The sequence below is a fragment of the Pelophylax lessonae genome (assembly GCF_965119305.1).
Source record: "Pelophylax lessonae genome assembly, chromosome: 3".
In the NCBI taxonomy this organism is placed as follows: Eukaryota; Metazoa; Chordata; class Amphibia; order Anura; family Ranidae; genus Pelophylax; species Pelophylax lessonae.
Window position 1 is genome coordinate 582,927,779 of NC_138770.1, and position 14,691 is coordinate 582,942,469.

Consider the following 14,691-nt stretch of genomic DNA (forward strand, 5'->3'; position numbering starts at 1 on the left):
CAGGGGATGCTGGTTACCCGCAGCTGACGTGGCTGATGGCTCCAATCAGGTACCCCCAGGGCCGAGCAGAAATGAATTACAACAGGGCCTTGCGGAGAAGCCGGAGTATCATTGAGTTGACCATAGGTCTTCTCAAATTCGGTTTCTCTGCTTGGCCCGGCCTGGGGGTGAACTCCTGTACTCTCCTACAAAGGCTTCCAAGATCATCCTGGCGTGCTGCGTGTTGCACAACATGTGCGTTGCCTGGGATGAATCTTGGGAGCTGACGGAGGAGAGGGAGCCAGAGGTCCGTCAGCCGGCGGCCCCCAGGCGGCGGAGCACCGCTGCAGGTTTTGCCACCCGGAATACCCTGGTTGCTAGCCACTTTACATGTAAGTACTGTAACCGGTCAAGATAGGGCATGTGTATTAATTTGCTAGTTAGCAGAGGTGCCACTCACAGGGAGACAGAGGGTAATTATCATCTGCCAATGACACTTGCCATTGTAGATAAAGTGTAGTCAACATTGGTAAAATTGTGTTACTTGAGCAAAAACATGCACCTCTAACCATAAACATGTTGGTATTGTGAATAGTGGAAAGGGCTGAGAAGAGCTGGCAGGTGTTTATTTGTGTCTATGCCACCTGTGTAGTTATTGATAACATGAACGGCTGCTTGGTATCTTATGGTGTTCTAATTTTCCAGAACGTGAACATCTTGGAATCATGGCATGTACCATGAGAAGCCTGTGGTGATGGGCTGTCTGGCGTCACAGGTGTGTATTCAAATGTTTACATTAATGATTTCTGGTTTGTGTAAGTTGGCAGAAAATGTGTTATTTCACTCGTGATGTCGAAATTAAATGAAGTTCAGAATGAAGCAAACAGGCATTAAGATGTGATTTTCATAATGAAATGTCTTATCCTTTGTTTTATTTTTCCAGGAGTGGTACTGCTTGCGGTTGTAGCTGGTAGAAACCCACCTTGATGGACTCCACTCATCTTCTTTTGTGGTCAGTGGATATTTGGTAAGGCACATGGCCAAAAGCAGCATCGATGACCAACATGAACACCCTGGAACTTCCAAAGTGGCTTGGAAGATGACCAGCAACCTGGCCATGCCTGTCCCCTATGAGCTGGTAGAGGTGCAGAATGGATTCTGAACTCTGCATGAAGTTGGGGAAGACATCAGAATCCCGTAGCCATGGAGCAAAGATCGTGGGCTGGCGCTGTAAAGGCACACGGACTGGAGACTGATAATATTATCTTGCTGCATCCCTCCTTATGCTGTCATTCTAGAATAAATAAAGACTTTAGAATTGAACATGTGTTTTTTGTTTTGTGTGGGTGCCTACAGACAAAAGGGCCATACACACTGTAAGATTTAGAGAAGACTTTATCCTTCAGATTGACATTTTCTATGTAGTGCAAGGGCCTGCCTGATTGCATACAAATTGAAAGTGTTGAGGTTTGACCTCATATTATATGGTTTGGTTAAGTCTACAGGAAAAAGTCTTGAAAAATTCTTAGTGTATGGCCCATTAAGCTGCCAAGGCCATAGCTTTGCACTTTGCATGCTGCTTGTACTGGTGATGTGAGGGGTTGTAATGTAGAGTAGGGATGTGACAGTGTTGTGTTGAGGTGTGAGGCAAATGTAGTGTTGGACTATGAGGGTCTGTTTTGTTGAAATATGGAGAGAGTCCAATATCAGACACCTATGTTTATTGGTCAAGAAATTGTAAGAACCATGGTAAATATGTAAAGAATTGCATCTCGAGAAAACTAGGACCACACTCATAAAATCAAAATTGTGTTGGTTCCATTAATGTGCTTGAAATTTGGGTAGGACACCCCCCCCCCCTCCACCCCCCCCCCCAAATTCAAGATAGTTTAAAAAAACTCCAAAAAAAATGAGAGTGAAAAGAGATCCCAAGTGTAGTGATTGTTGGGATTTGAACCCATGACGTTATTAACTGCAGTGAAGTTGCAAAGCACTTAGCTATTGTGCAGAATAAAGCTGATTGGTGGAAAAAAAGGAGTGTGTTAAGGCTAAAAAGCACATATAGCTAAAGTACTAAACATTGTATGGAATATGATGTAATCCGTTACATTTTTGAAATATAAACAAAAAAAGAAAATAAAAAAGTTAGGTGGAGATGGTAAGCCTCGAACCTACAGCAGAGGGAGATGAATTACAGACATGATGTGTGCACTAATCCACTAGCCCACATCGCTATGTGAAACTGCTATAAGCGCGAAGACATAAGTTTGCGAATTTGCGAAGCCGTGATCGTAAGTGAATACCGCTGACGGCGGAATTCATTATTGCTGTTTCACTAGCCAATTCGCCGCAGCGCCAGTTAATTGATTTGAAAGCGGCGAAACTGAAACACGTCATGGATGTCTGAAGCTGCAGTTTCTTTAAATCAGGCCGCCCGTTTCATAGTTACATAGTTACATAGTTAGTGAGGTTGAAAAAAGACATCAGTCCATCCAGTTCAACCTATGATGTGTGTTTGCTGTTAACCCTACATTGTATATCCCTGTATGTTGTGGTCTTGAAGGTGCCCATCTAATAGTTTTTTGAAACTATCAATGCTCCCTGCTGATGAAGGGGGGGGAACCCTTGGGGGAATCAAAAAAGGAGAAAGATCTAGAAGTCTTGGTAGATGATAGACTAGGCAATAGCATTCAATGTCAAGTGGCAGCTGCCAAAGCCAGCAGAATATTAGCATGCATAAAGAAAGGGATGTATTCCAGAGATACAGAGCTACAGAGGACGATGTGTTACACATCGATACGCGTCTAGTGATTGGTCGAGCGTATCACGTGACCTCCGGCCGGTGTAGTGGATGCTGCGGGAGCAGTCAGCCGCCGAGCCGCTCTCTTCATTCATTCATTTTTTTGCATGATATTATACTATGTTTGTGAGTATATTCCCATTGTTTTTTCAATAAACACCCCCCCTTTTTAAACGATCTTCACCATGAATGACTCTCTTTTCATGAGGACATCGGGGAGGAATTAATACTCACAGAAATAATTATACATCAAGCGGATAAGCAGGGCAAAACTATCCTTACATGCCTGAAAACTACCATCTAGCGGTGAGTAGATAACCAAAGGGGGAAACCCCGAACAAAGCACAAATCAAGCACTTTAGCACCTGTATGAGTTCAAGTGAAAAGATTCATCACGGCAACACGATGATATAATGGACATTGAGCCATATATTTATTTTCACCAATACTACAGCACTTTATGAGTTTTATGCATTGTATTATTTATTTAATTTAATTTAATTTAATTTATATGAAGTATTTCATTTATTCTATTATTTTATATGAATTTTTGATATATTTATAAACCAATTTAAGCAGCGCTGCAAATCACAGTTTTACACATTTCAAAAGAGCACTCAGCACTTTTACACTGCAGCTAGCAGCTTTTTACACACAATTCACTAGTATATTGTTGCACTCAAGCACTTTTTCCATAAGCGCAGGGTCCTCTCAGTCTCACATTCCAGAGATAAGACTATAATCCTTCCACTTTATAAAACTCTGGTCCGACCACATCTGGAGTATTCTGTCCAGTTCTGGTCGCCAGTCCTCAGGAGGGATGTGTTGGAGCTGGAGAGAGTCCAGAGAAGGGCAACTAAACTGATTAGGGGATTGGAGAACCTTAATTATGAAAAGCGTCTGCAAATAGCTTGATTTATTCTCCCTGGGGAAGAGACGCCTGAGGGGGGACATGATAGCAATTTATAAATATCTTGTAACGGAACCTCAGACCCACACTGTACTTGTGGTCTTCCGTCAGTATACGGCTTCCTCGCAGTCATGAACATAGATATCAAATCCCAGCCACCGTCATACAAAACTAGCCTGAAAACTTAGCTTGTAAGTGTCTGGAAACAACTGACTCCTTTATTAAAACAAGCAGCAGACTTTTATACACTTGAGAAGCATGACAGTCACTACATGAACAATGACCTGAATATTTACATAAAACATCACACAATGGTGAGATAACGAGGTACAGCTGACTCATGGCTAGAGTTGAGTGGACACCTGGATGTCCGTGTTAGGCGGGTTCGGCCGAACTTGAAAAAAAAGTCTGGGTCCGTGTCCCGGACTTTTTCCGAACTTTACCCGGACACCGAACCCCATTGAAGTCAAAGGGGACCCGAACTTTCATGCACTAAAATGGCTCTAAAACAACAATGAAAAGGGCTAGAGTGCTGCAAATGGCAGCAAAATGTAGTTAAGAGCATGGCAAGTGCTCTGCAAACAAATGTGGATAGGGAAATAACTTAAAACAACAAAAAAAAAAACAGAAAAGTAAAACAATTTTCTTCATCTGTGAAGGACGAGGCCCATATGGAGTAGGAGGGAGGTTGAGGTGGCGGTGGATGTGGCGGTGTAGGTGGAAGCAGCGGTGGAGGGGGATGAGGTAGCCAACACTGCTTTTTTTCAGTCATTTTAAATTAGGGTACACCCCAAAAGAGTGAGAAAGATCAAAATTATAACAATGGCTGGGTAAGGTCGGTATCCATCTCTATTCTGCACAAGGTACAGAAAAGTCCTGTGGGATCCATGCCTGGTTCATTTTAATGAATGTGAGCTTGTTCACATTGTCTCTGAGCAGGCGGCTGCGCTTGTCTGTGATAACGCCCCCAGCCGTGCTAAATACACGTTCAGATAATACACTGGCTGCAGGGCACACCAGCACCTCCAAGGCGTAAAAGGCAAGCTCAGGCCATGTGCCCAATTTGGAGATCCAGAAGTTGAAGGGGGCAGACCCATCATTCACTACATGTAGGCGTGTGCACACATACTGCTCACCCATGTTGGTGAAATGCTGCCTCCTGCTAAGACGTTCCATATGAGCTGCTGGTGCTGCTGTTTGTTGTGGCGTGCTGACAAAGCTTTTCCACATTTCGGCCATGCTAACCCTGCCTTCTGAGGTACTGGCGGTGCCCTAGTTGCGTTGGCAACCTCTTCCTCCTCCTCCTCTGCCTTGGCCTTGTGCTTCCACTGTGGCCCCGCTGTCAGGTGAAAAAGCCAGCAGCATCGCGTCTACCAATGTGCGCTTGTACTTGCGCATCATGCGATTGCGCTCCAGTGAGTGAATTAAGGACGGTATGTTGTCCTTGTAATGGGGATCCAGCAGCGTGGCCAGCCAGTAATCAGCACAAGTTAGAATGTGGGCAACTCAGCGGTCGTTGTGGAGACACTGCAGCATGTAATCGCTCATGTGTGCCAGGCGGCCCAGAGGCAACGAAAGGCTGTCCTCTGTGGGAGGTGTATCGTCCGTGTCCTCTGTATTCCCCCAGCCACGCACCAGTGATGGCCATGAGCTGGCCTGGGTGCCACCCTGCTGTGAACATGGTTCCATCTCCTCCCCCATCTCCACCTCCTCATCCTCCAGAACTGTGCCCCTGCTGGACAATTGTGTACCTGGCGTTTGTGTGTGCAGGAACCCACCCTCGGAGCCACTTGCGAATGACTGCCCTGAAAGCCTTGGAAATGTTACCTCTTCATCCTCCTTCTCCTCCTCATCCTGTTCCACATCCTCTTCCATCATCGCCCGAATCGTTTTTTGAAGGAGGCATAGAAGTGGGATAGTTAAGCTGACAACGGCATCATCGGCACTGGCCAGGCTGGTGGAGTACTCAAAACAGCGCAACAAGGCACACAGGTCTCCCATGGAGGCCCAGTTATTGGTGGTGAAGTGCTGCTGTTCCGCAGAGCGACTCACGCATGCGTGCTGCAGCTGAAACTCCACTATGGCCTGCTGCTGCTCGCACAGTCTTTCCAGCATGTGCAAGGTGGAGTTCCACCTTGTGGGCACGTCACATATGAGGCGGTGAGCGGGAAGGCCGAAGTTACGCTGCAGCGCTGACAGGCGAGCAGCAGCAGGGTGAGAGTGCCGAAAGTGCGCACAGACGGCCTGCGCTTTCTGCAGCAGCTCTGACATATCGGGGTAATTTTTTAAGTAACCTCTGCACCACCAAATTCAGCACATGCGCCAGGCAAGGGATGTGCATCAAACCGGCTATGCCCAGAGCTGCTATGAGATTTTGCCCATTATCGCACACCACCAGGCCGGGCTTGAGGCTCGCTGGCAGCAACCACTCATTTGTCTGCTGTTCCATGCTCCTCCACAACTCCTGCGCGGTGTGTGGTTTTTTCCCCCAAACAGGCAAGTTTTAAAACTGCCTGCTGTCGTTTACCCCTGGCTGTGCTGAAGTTGGTGGTGAAGGTGTTACGCTGACCGGATGAGTAGGCGGTAGAGGATGAGGAAGCGGAGTAAGAGGAGTTAGGAACAGGAGGCAAACTGAAGCGCCCTGCAGTCCTCGGTGATGGAAGGACATGCGCCAAATTGCTGTCCGCCTCAGGCCCATCCGCCACTGCATTTACCCAGTGTGCTGTTAGGGAGATATAACGCCCCTGACCGTGCTTACTGGTCCACGTATTGGCAGTTAGGTGGACCTTGGCACAGATGGCGTTGCGCAGTGCACACCTGATTTTTTCCCCCACTTGGTTGTGCAGGGAAGGGATGGCTTGCCTGGAAAAGTAGTGGCGGCTGGACATGATGTACTGTGGGACAGCCACCGACATAAGGCTTTTAAAATCTCCACCAGACGGAATGACAGCATTTCAAAGGCCAAGCATTTTGAAATGCTGGCATTCAGGGCCAGGGATCGCGGGTGGGTAGGGGGGTACTTCCTCTTCCTCTGAAGTGTTTGGGAGATGGAAAGCTGAACGCTTCCACGGGACATTGTGGAGATGGTTGGTGACCCAGGTGGTGGTGTCGCTGACAGATCATCTGTTTGCGGGGTGGCAGGTGCCAGTATCACTACAAAGGTGGATAAAGAGGCCGAGACTGCAGCAGAAGAGGAAGCAGGAGGAGCCAGAGACCTTTCTTGGTTTTTTTTTTTTTTTTGAAAATTCTTTTTATTGGTTTCAAAAAGAACAACATACAAAAACATATCCATTGGGCATTCCCTGGCTCAACAACAAAATAAAAAAGGAACAAAATAAAATAAAATAAAATACACAGCAACAAAAAGCAAAAACAACCCCAGACAAGGCTGCACCCAACTGCTATTTCATAAGGGTGTTCAACGCACAAGGATCCCGGTGACAGGAGCAATCCGTTCACTGCGTGAAGATCCAACAGTCCAATGGAAAAGAACATCTGAACAGAGTCCACTGCATGTAGGGGAAATAATTAGCAACAGCAATTACAATTAGGGGTCCTAAGTCGACACAGCAGGGCCCCCCGCTTCATTGGTAGTATCATCAGACTCTAACCAAATGTCCCACACCCTTGAGAATTTTTGCGGGCAACCCCTGTTAGTGGGATTACTGAGTTCACAAGAGATTTCCACAAGGAAACGGTGGGTGCAGCAGGCTTCCGCCAGTGGAGAACCACCATTTTCCTAGCGTAGAACAACAGAAGTCCTAAAAGAGTGCGAGACGCTACAGAGTGGGCCAGATCATTCACAAACCCCAGGATACAATACTCCAGCTTTAGGGCAACGCGGATGGTGGTCACTCGAGCAACAAAGTCTAGAATCCGGGTCCAGTACTCCACCAGGGGCGGGCAATGCCAAACCATGTGTGTATACGCGGGGTCCGGCGCTCCGCAGCACCAGCAGACCGCAGGCGTATCAGGGAAGGCCCTGTGCAGTCGAATCGGGGTTAGATGAAACCGATGAAGGATTTTAAACTGCACAAGGCGGTCCCTGGCGGCCACCAGGTGACGGAATGGGTAATCCCAGACGTCCTCCCAGTCCTCCGCATCAAGGCCGGGAGCCTCTGCCACCCAGAAGGCCTGCAGAACCTCCAGCCCCGAGTGCACACTGGGGAGCAGGGTACTATAGATAGTGGAGAGCGTTTTTTTTAAAGTCTCGTTTTGGAGAATGGCCTCTAAGTCAGCTAGCGTGAAGTCGCAAGAAAAGTTACCGAACTGTTTGTGGAAGGCATGGCGGAGCTGTAGGTACCTGAAAAAGTGGGAATTGGGTAGGGAAAAATCGGCCTTCAGTTGGTCGAACGACGCAAGCTCCTCCCCCCGACAGATGTGAGAGAGAGACAGAATGCCCTTGGAGGCCCACACGGAGGGATCCGGGATGGAGAAAAACTCCGGTAACTCCGGATTCATCTATAGGGGGGAATTCGGGGAACGCCGACCAGGTCCCAACCGAATGTAGGGCAATTGCAACTTCCATGCCCTAATCACTGCCAACATCGAGACAGTGACAGGGTATGGGGCCCTCGGTCCACGCAGCAACAAGTTACGTAAAGCCTCATAGGAGCCCAACAGGGCCGCCTCCAGGGCCACCGCAGCATTGGAGGCATCCGAGATCAGCCAGTTGTGTGCATGCGTCAAAAGTCCCGCCACGAAGTAACGGAAAAAATCCGGACACGCCAGTCCCCCCCGAGTCCAGGGTCGCTGTAGGATCGTCAGTCGAAGCCTAGGAGGGCGAGAACTCCAGATAAAAGTAAGGATGCGAGAATGGAGCCGACGAAAAACGGCCTTCGGTATCCAGACTGGGGAGTGACGAAGCACATATAGGAGAGGGGGCAACAGCTTCATTTTGACCAGGTTAATGCGGCCAATCAGGGTCAAGGGGAGATTAGCCCAGGAGCGCAGCTTGGTCCCGAATTTCAACAGCAAGGGAGATAAATTAAGGTCACAAAAGTCTCGAATGTCAGGGGATATCACTATGCCCAGATATTTGAGCCTGTCAGTCCAACACAGGGGCAAGGACGGGTCCGCGTGGGCACGGGCCCCCGCGTCCACTGGAAGGATAAGCGACTTGTCCCAGTTCACCCGCAGACCAGACAAGGTGGTGAAGACTGCCAACAGATCCAGGGCCGAACGGAGCGACCGGCCGGGGTCCCGGAGGAAAAGGATAATATCGTCAGCATAAAGCGCCAACTTTTCCTCCAAGGACCCCACCCGGATCCCCCCGACCGCCCCGGAACCACGAACAGCCGCCGCCAGAGGCTCAACAGCCAAGGAAAACAAGGCAGGCGAGAGAGGGCACCCCTGGCGAGTGCCCCGCACGATCGAAAAGGGACAAGACAGCCTCCCCCCCAACTTAATCTGAGCACTGGGGTGGGCATAAAGCATGGCAACCCACTTACAAAAAACAGTGCCAAAACCAAACCTTTCCAGAACTAACATCATATAGGACCAGTCCACCGAATCAAATGCCTTTTCTAAATCAAGCGCCACCATCACACGTGTACTCTGAGCCTCCGCTGGGACCTGCAAATGAGTGAACACTCTGTGTATGTTAATATCAGTGGATTTGCCTGGCATGAAGCCAGTCTGGTCCATGTTGACCAAGTAGGGAAGGACCTTCATCAATCTGGTAGCAAGCAGTTTGGTAAGTATCTTCAGGTCATAATTCAAAAGGGAAATGGGCCTGTAGGCCGAGCACAGAGTAGGATCCTTCCCCGGTTTATGAATTAAGACTTTGTGCGCCAAAGACATGGACTCCGGGAGAGCTCCCAAGTCAAGGCAAGATGCATAGGTCTTCAAGAGCCTAGGAGCTAGTTCAGAGATATACATCTTGTACCAATCCCCCGGCAGGCCATCGGGACCAGGGGTCTTCCCAGGGGGGAGGGAGAAAATAGCCAGCTCGACCTCCTCCAATGTAAAGTCCGCCTCCAGGAGAGCCACGTCCTCCAGGGCCAGAGTGGGCAGCGCCAACTCCCCGAGAGACCCCAAGTCCCGACCCCCCGGCGGGGGGGGGTCCGCCCGGTACACACGTTCATAGAAATTACGAAATTCCAGGAGAATATCAGCAGGATCCTGAAGGACACTGCCATCTGTAGATTGTATGACTGGAACCACCGTTTGGAACCTAGAGTCCGCGGACAAGTTAGCCAAAAGCCTGCCATTCTTGTCCCCGGACTCGAATATCCTGGCCCGCAGCGACCCCACCTCCGCCTCAGCGGCCGATGACACATGTAGGTGTAACGCCCTCCGAGCCTGGGCCAGGGAGGAGTACGCCTCAGGGGAGGGATCCAAGGCAAACGTAGCCTCGGACTCCGTAACCACTTCCTCCAAATCCGTCCTCGCCGAGGCGCACTCCACCCGCGCAGCCTTAATAGAGGAGATATAGTCGCCACGAATAGTGGCCTTGAAAGCATCCCAACACACCAAGGCGGATGTGGTGAGGTCGTTAACCTCCCAGTACTGGGCAATTTTACCAGACACCCCTTCCACCACCCGTTGATTCTGAAGCCACCCACAGCCCAGCCTCCAGCCGCCCCGCTCCCCCGGATCACCCAGCCGCAGCTGAATCTCGAGCGGGGAGTGATCCGAGAGACCGGCGGGCAGGTAGCTGGCCGACAGCACAAATGGCAGGACTGAGGGAGAGCAGAATGCAAGATCTATACGGGAGCCGGAGTGGTGTGACGAGGACACGTGAGAATAGAACCGATCCTGCGGGTGTTTCCACCTCCACAGTTCTGTGAGCTGCAAGGTCGAGGCCCAGGTGCACAGCTCAGAGCAGGATTGGCGATTCGCATTCGAGGTGTCCAAGTCACCATCCAGGATGTTGTTAAAATCCCCAGCCACAAAGATGCGCTGGGTCGAGAATTCGGCCAAGCGATCATAAATGTGGTACAACACAGCACTAGAAAAAGGTGGGGGGACATACACATTGACAAAAATAAACAGTCTACCCGCCATCTTAAGAGCTAGGATAACATATTGACCCTTGGGGTCCGTTATAACCCTCTCAACACGACAGGGCAGGGCCCTATGCACCAAAACGGAGGTCCCCCTGGCGTAAGTGGAGTAGGTGGCGTGGACGGTATGACACACCCAGCGCCTGCGTAGTGCCAATACAGCACTCCCCGTCAGGTGAGTCTCCTGGAGGAAGACCACATGTGGTTTAGAGGATTGAAGATATTTGAATAGCAAAGCACGCTTGAACTTGCTATTAAGGCCCCGCACATTCCAAGATAGCACCTTAATGCGGTCAGCCATAGCATTGGGAGAGAAAATGGGGCAGGAGAAATAGGAACAGCGGCGGGGGAGCCAGGGGCCAGATGAGAGACCAACCACGCCACCCCTCAGTATCTAGTGCAGGGAAGCAAGCAGCTCGGACTGCGACCCACAAGGAGTCAGCGATACACAGTGAAATAGCACATTGCACAATGAATAGTAAAACACAGTACGGGTATGCAGCCAAAAACCAAAAAAGAAAAAAAAGAAATGACAAAAAACAAGAACACATATAAACCCCTGTCAGCCAGAGAGCAACAGTGCTACAGGCCAACTTCATCCCAAAAACCTAGAAGAAAAAACAACACACTATTGACTAGGAAAATGCCCAGCCAATAGTCATCTGGCACTAGGCCAGGAGGGGAGTAGCCGGAGGGCTAACAAGAGGCAAGGCCGGCCGACGGCCCCAACAGTCCCAAGGACCAGGAACAGCAATCCTGTGGGAAAAGTCTAATAGAGGCTGTAACCAGCCCCAGCTCCAGGGACACATATGTAGAAAAGGGGGAAAATAGCAAAAAATAAGGGCAGAAAAATAAAACTACTCAGGGGCATTGATGTGTCAGAGATCATCCGGGGAGAGGGGGTCCCCTCCAGTCACAGTCCAACAAGACAACTCAAAAAGGGGGGACGGAGGGGGGAACAGGGAGTCCAGCCAGCAAGGCCAACAGAGTAGGGACAAGGAAGCTCACCGCAGGCTGAGCAACCAAGCGTCCGCGTCATCAGGAGAATCAAAAAACCTGACAGAGCCGGCATGTTGCACACGGAGTCGGCTGGGATAGAGCATGGAATACTTGATTTCTTTTTCACGGAGCCTCCGCCGCACATCATTAAAGGAATTAAGGAATTTCCGGGTGAAAGGTGAGTCGGGATGAAGTAGCGAGGAGACATTGCTGAAATTGGCAGCAGAGGAGCACCTTTCTGATATTCCCATCACTTGGGGTGTTTTATTTAATTGTTTGTGGTTTTACGCTATGGCGTTTTTCATTTCATTTCACATGATCACCCAACACTGAGGAGATCCACTCAACATACGGAGTCCGTCTGAGATCTGGTTCCTGTGGACCCCTTGGAATCTTTGGGCCTATTTATCATTAGCCTTTGGTAAGCGGTACCTGTACAGAAAATTTCGTCAGACGTGCTGTTTGCCTTCATATGGACTTTATTTCTGGACTTTTTTTACATTATCATATATGTTTTCACTATTTAGCGCAACTTATATTTATACATCATTAAAGGTCTTCCTCTTTTTCTGAAGCTCTGCAGAGAAATCAGGGTAGAGATTTCTACCCTGATTTCTACCCTGCAGCGTTTTCGTAAGGCAAAGTGTCATGCTTGCGGGCCTCACTCAGTATACGGTCCCTGTCACGATAGTTCAGGAAGCGGACCAAGAAGGGGCGAGGGGGGGCCCCAGGGATCTCAGGGACTCTGTGTGCCCTCTCAACGACGTAGGTGTGAGCCAGGTCAGTAAGGTGCAGGAGGTCTTTGAAAAAACGTTCGGCAAAGTCAGCAGGCCTATCCCCCTCAGCCCCCTCAGGCAGTCCCAGCACCCGCACATTATTCCGCCGCTGGCGGTTTTCGGCATCATCTGCCTTGGCTAATAGCATCTGAACTGTGTGCTGAAGGGAGGAAAGGGAGGCAGAATGCTGGGTAGTGAGGTCCTCAGCCGAGGAGATACGCTGTTCAGTGTCCGTAAGCCTCCCCCTAATCTTGTCCAAGTCAGCCCGGATAAGATTGCACTCCTCCGCCAAATAATCGATCCTGGCCAATAAGGAAGTCTTACTCTGCTCAATGGCAGATAAAATCATGACAGTGTCACTTGCCTGGACCGGGATGGATGCAGATGGAGCAGCAACAGATTCCGCCGGGAGCTCCATGTTGGTAAGTAGAGCACGCAGGCCTTCCAAGATGGCGTCCGGAGGCACCGCCGGCGGGGAGGCCGGCTTCTGTTTCGCAGCAGCGGCCGTGGATTTGCCCTCCCCGGGCATGTCGGATGTAGCCCACGGGTGTCCCGACCCTCCACAGGTCCGGTAACGGCAGGCAGAAGCGGGGTGAAGGATGTGTGAAACGAAGGATTAGTCAGGGTCCCCGGAGCTCCAGGCAGGCACGTCTGGTCCGCTCTACATCCGGTCACGCCCCCTCGACCTTTCTTGGTTTTGAAGGTGTCTACTCCACTGCAGCTCGTGCTTTGCACTTAGATGCCTGATCATGCAGGTTGTGCTCAGGTTGAGAAGGTTTATGCCTCGCTTCAGGCTCTGATTGCACAGGGTGCAAACCACTCATGTCCTGTCATCAGCACATTTTCTGAAGAACTTCCACGCTAGAACTCCTTTGAGCTGGCTTTGGTGCGCTCGGTCCCTTGCTGCGTTGGGCAGTAGCAGGCGTAGTGTCTAGGGCACGGCCGCTCCGCTTCTGCACCCTGCTCCCTCTTCTGCTGTGCTGGTGGCTCTGTGCGACCACCGCCTCTTCCTCCAAACTACTTAGGTCACCTGCATGACCTTCATTCCATGTGGGGTCGAGGACCTCATCGTCCTCCACATCATCTTCCACCCAGTCTTCACCCCTGCCCTCCCTGTTGGTCTCCACAATTCTGAGTGCTGCATCAGTTGGCACCTGCGTTTCGTCATCAGAGACGTGCTGCGATGGTTCTTCCATGTACTCATCTTGAGAAATAAGTGGTTGGGCATTGCTGCACTCAATCTCTTCCACTTCTGGGGCAGGGCTAGGTGGATGGCCCTGGGAAACCCTGCTGACGGAGTCATCAAAAAGAAGAAGAGACTGCTGCATGACTTGGGGCTCAGACTGCTTGCCTGATTTGCAAGGGGGTGAGGTGAAAGACGGTTGGACATCGGCTGCAGGTGCCAACTCTGACCTTTCTGAAGTAGACTGGGTGGGAGACAATGTGAAGGAACTGGAGGCACTGTCAGCAGCAAACCAATCTACTATCGCCTCTACTTGTTCTGGCCTCAACACTTGTAGAGGCGCATGATGCCATAACAAATACTGCTGCAGGTTCTGTCGCCTACTCACACTTGAGGAAGGTGTTTCACTTGTGCGTGTAGCTGGCACAGATCGACCACATCCTCTCCTTACAACAGGAGCTCTACAAGCAGCACCACGACCCAGGCCACGGCCCCTATTTGACAGTCTCCTCATATTTCTGTAATCTATGATCTTGCCCTAGAAAGGTGTTTATTGAATAGCGGAACAAAACAACAACAGTATCGCACGGGTGTATCTCGCAATCAAATATGCAAACTATGCCGCAATTTAATTTTTTTACCCCAAAAGGGTGTTTATTAAATAGCGGAATAGAAAAACAGTATACAAATACAACGGGTTTATCTCACAGTCAAATATGCAAAGTATGCCGCAATTTAATTTTTTTCACCCCAAAAGGTTGTATATTGAATAGCGGAATAGAAAAAAGGATATAAAACGGTGTATCTCACACGTACGAACACAGACTAGGCCCCGATTACAATTGTTTGTACCCTAAAGGGAGGATGAGGAAGAGGAGTAGGAGGAGTTCGGAAAAGGAGGCAAACTGAAGCGCCCTGCAATCCTCGGCGGTGGAAGGAGATGCGCCAAACAATTTTAAAAAGGTGTATCTCACACGTACCGATACAGACTATGCCGTAATTTAATTGTTTACACTCCAAAAGGGTGTACATTGAAT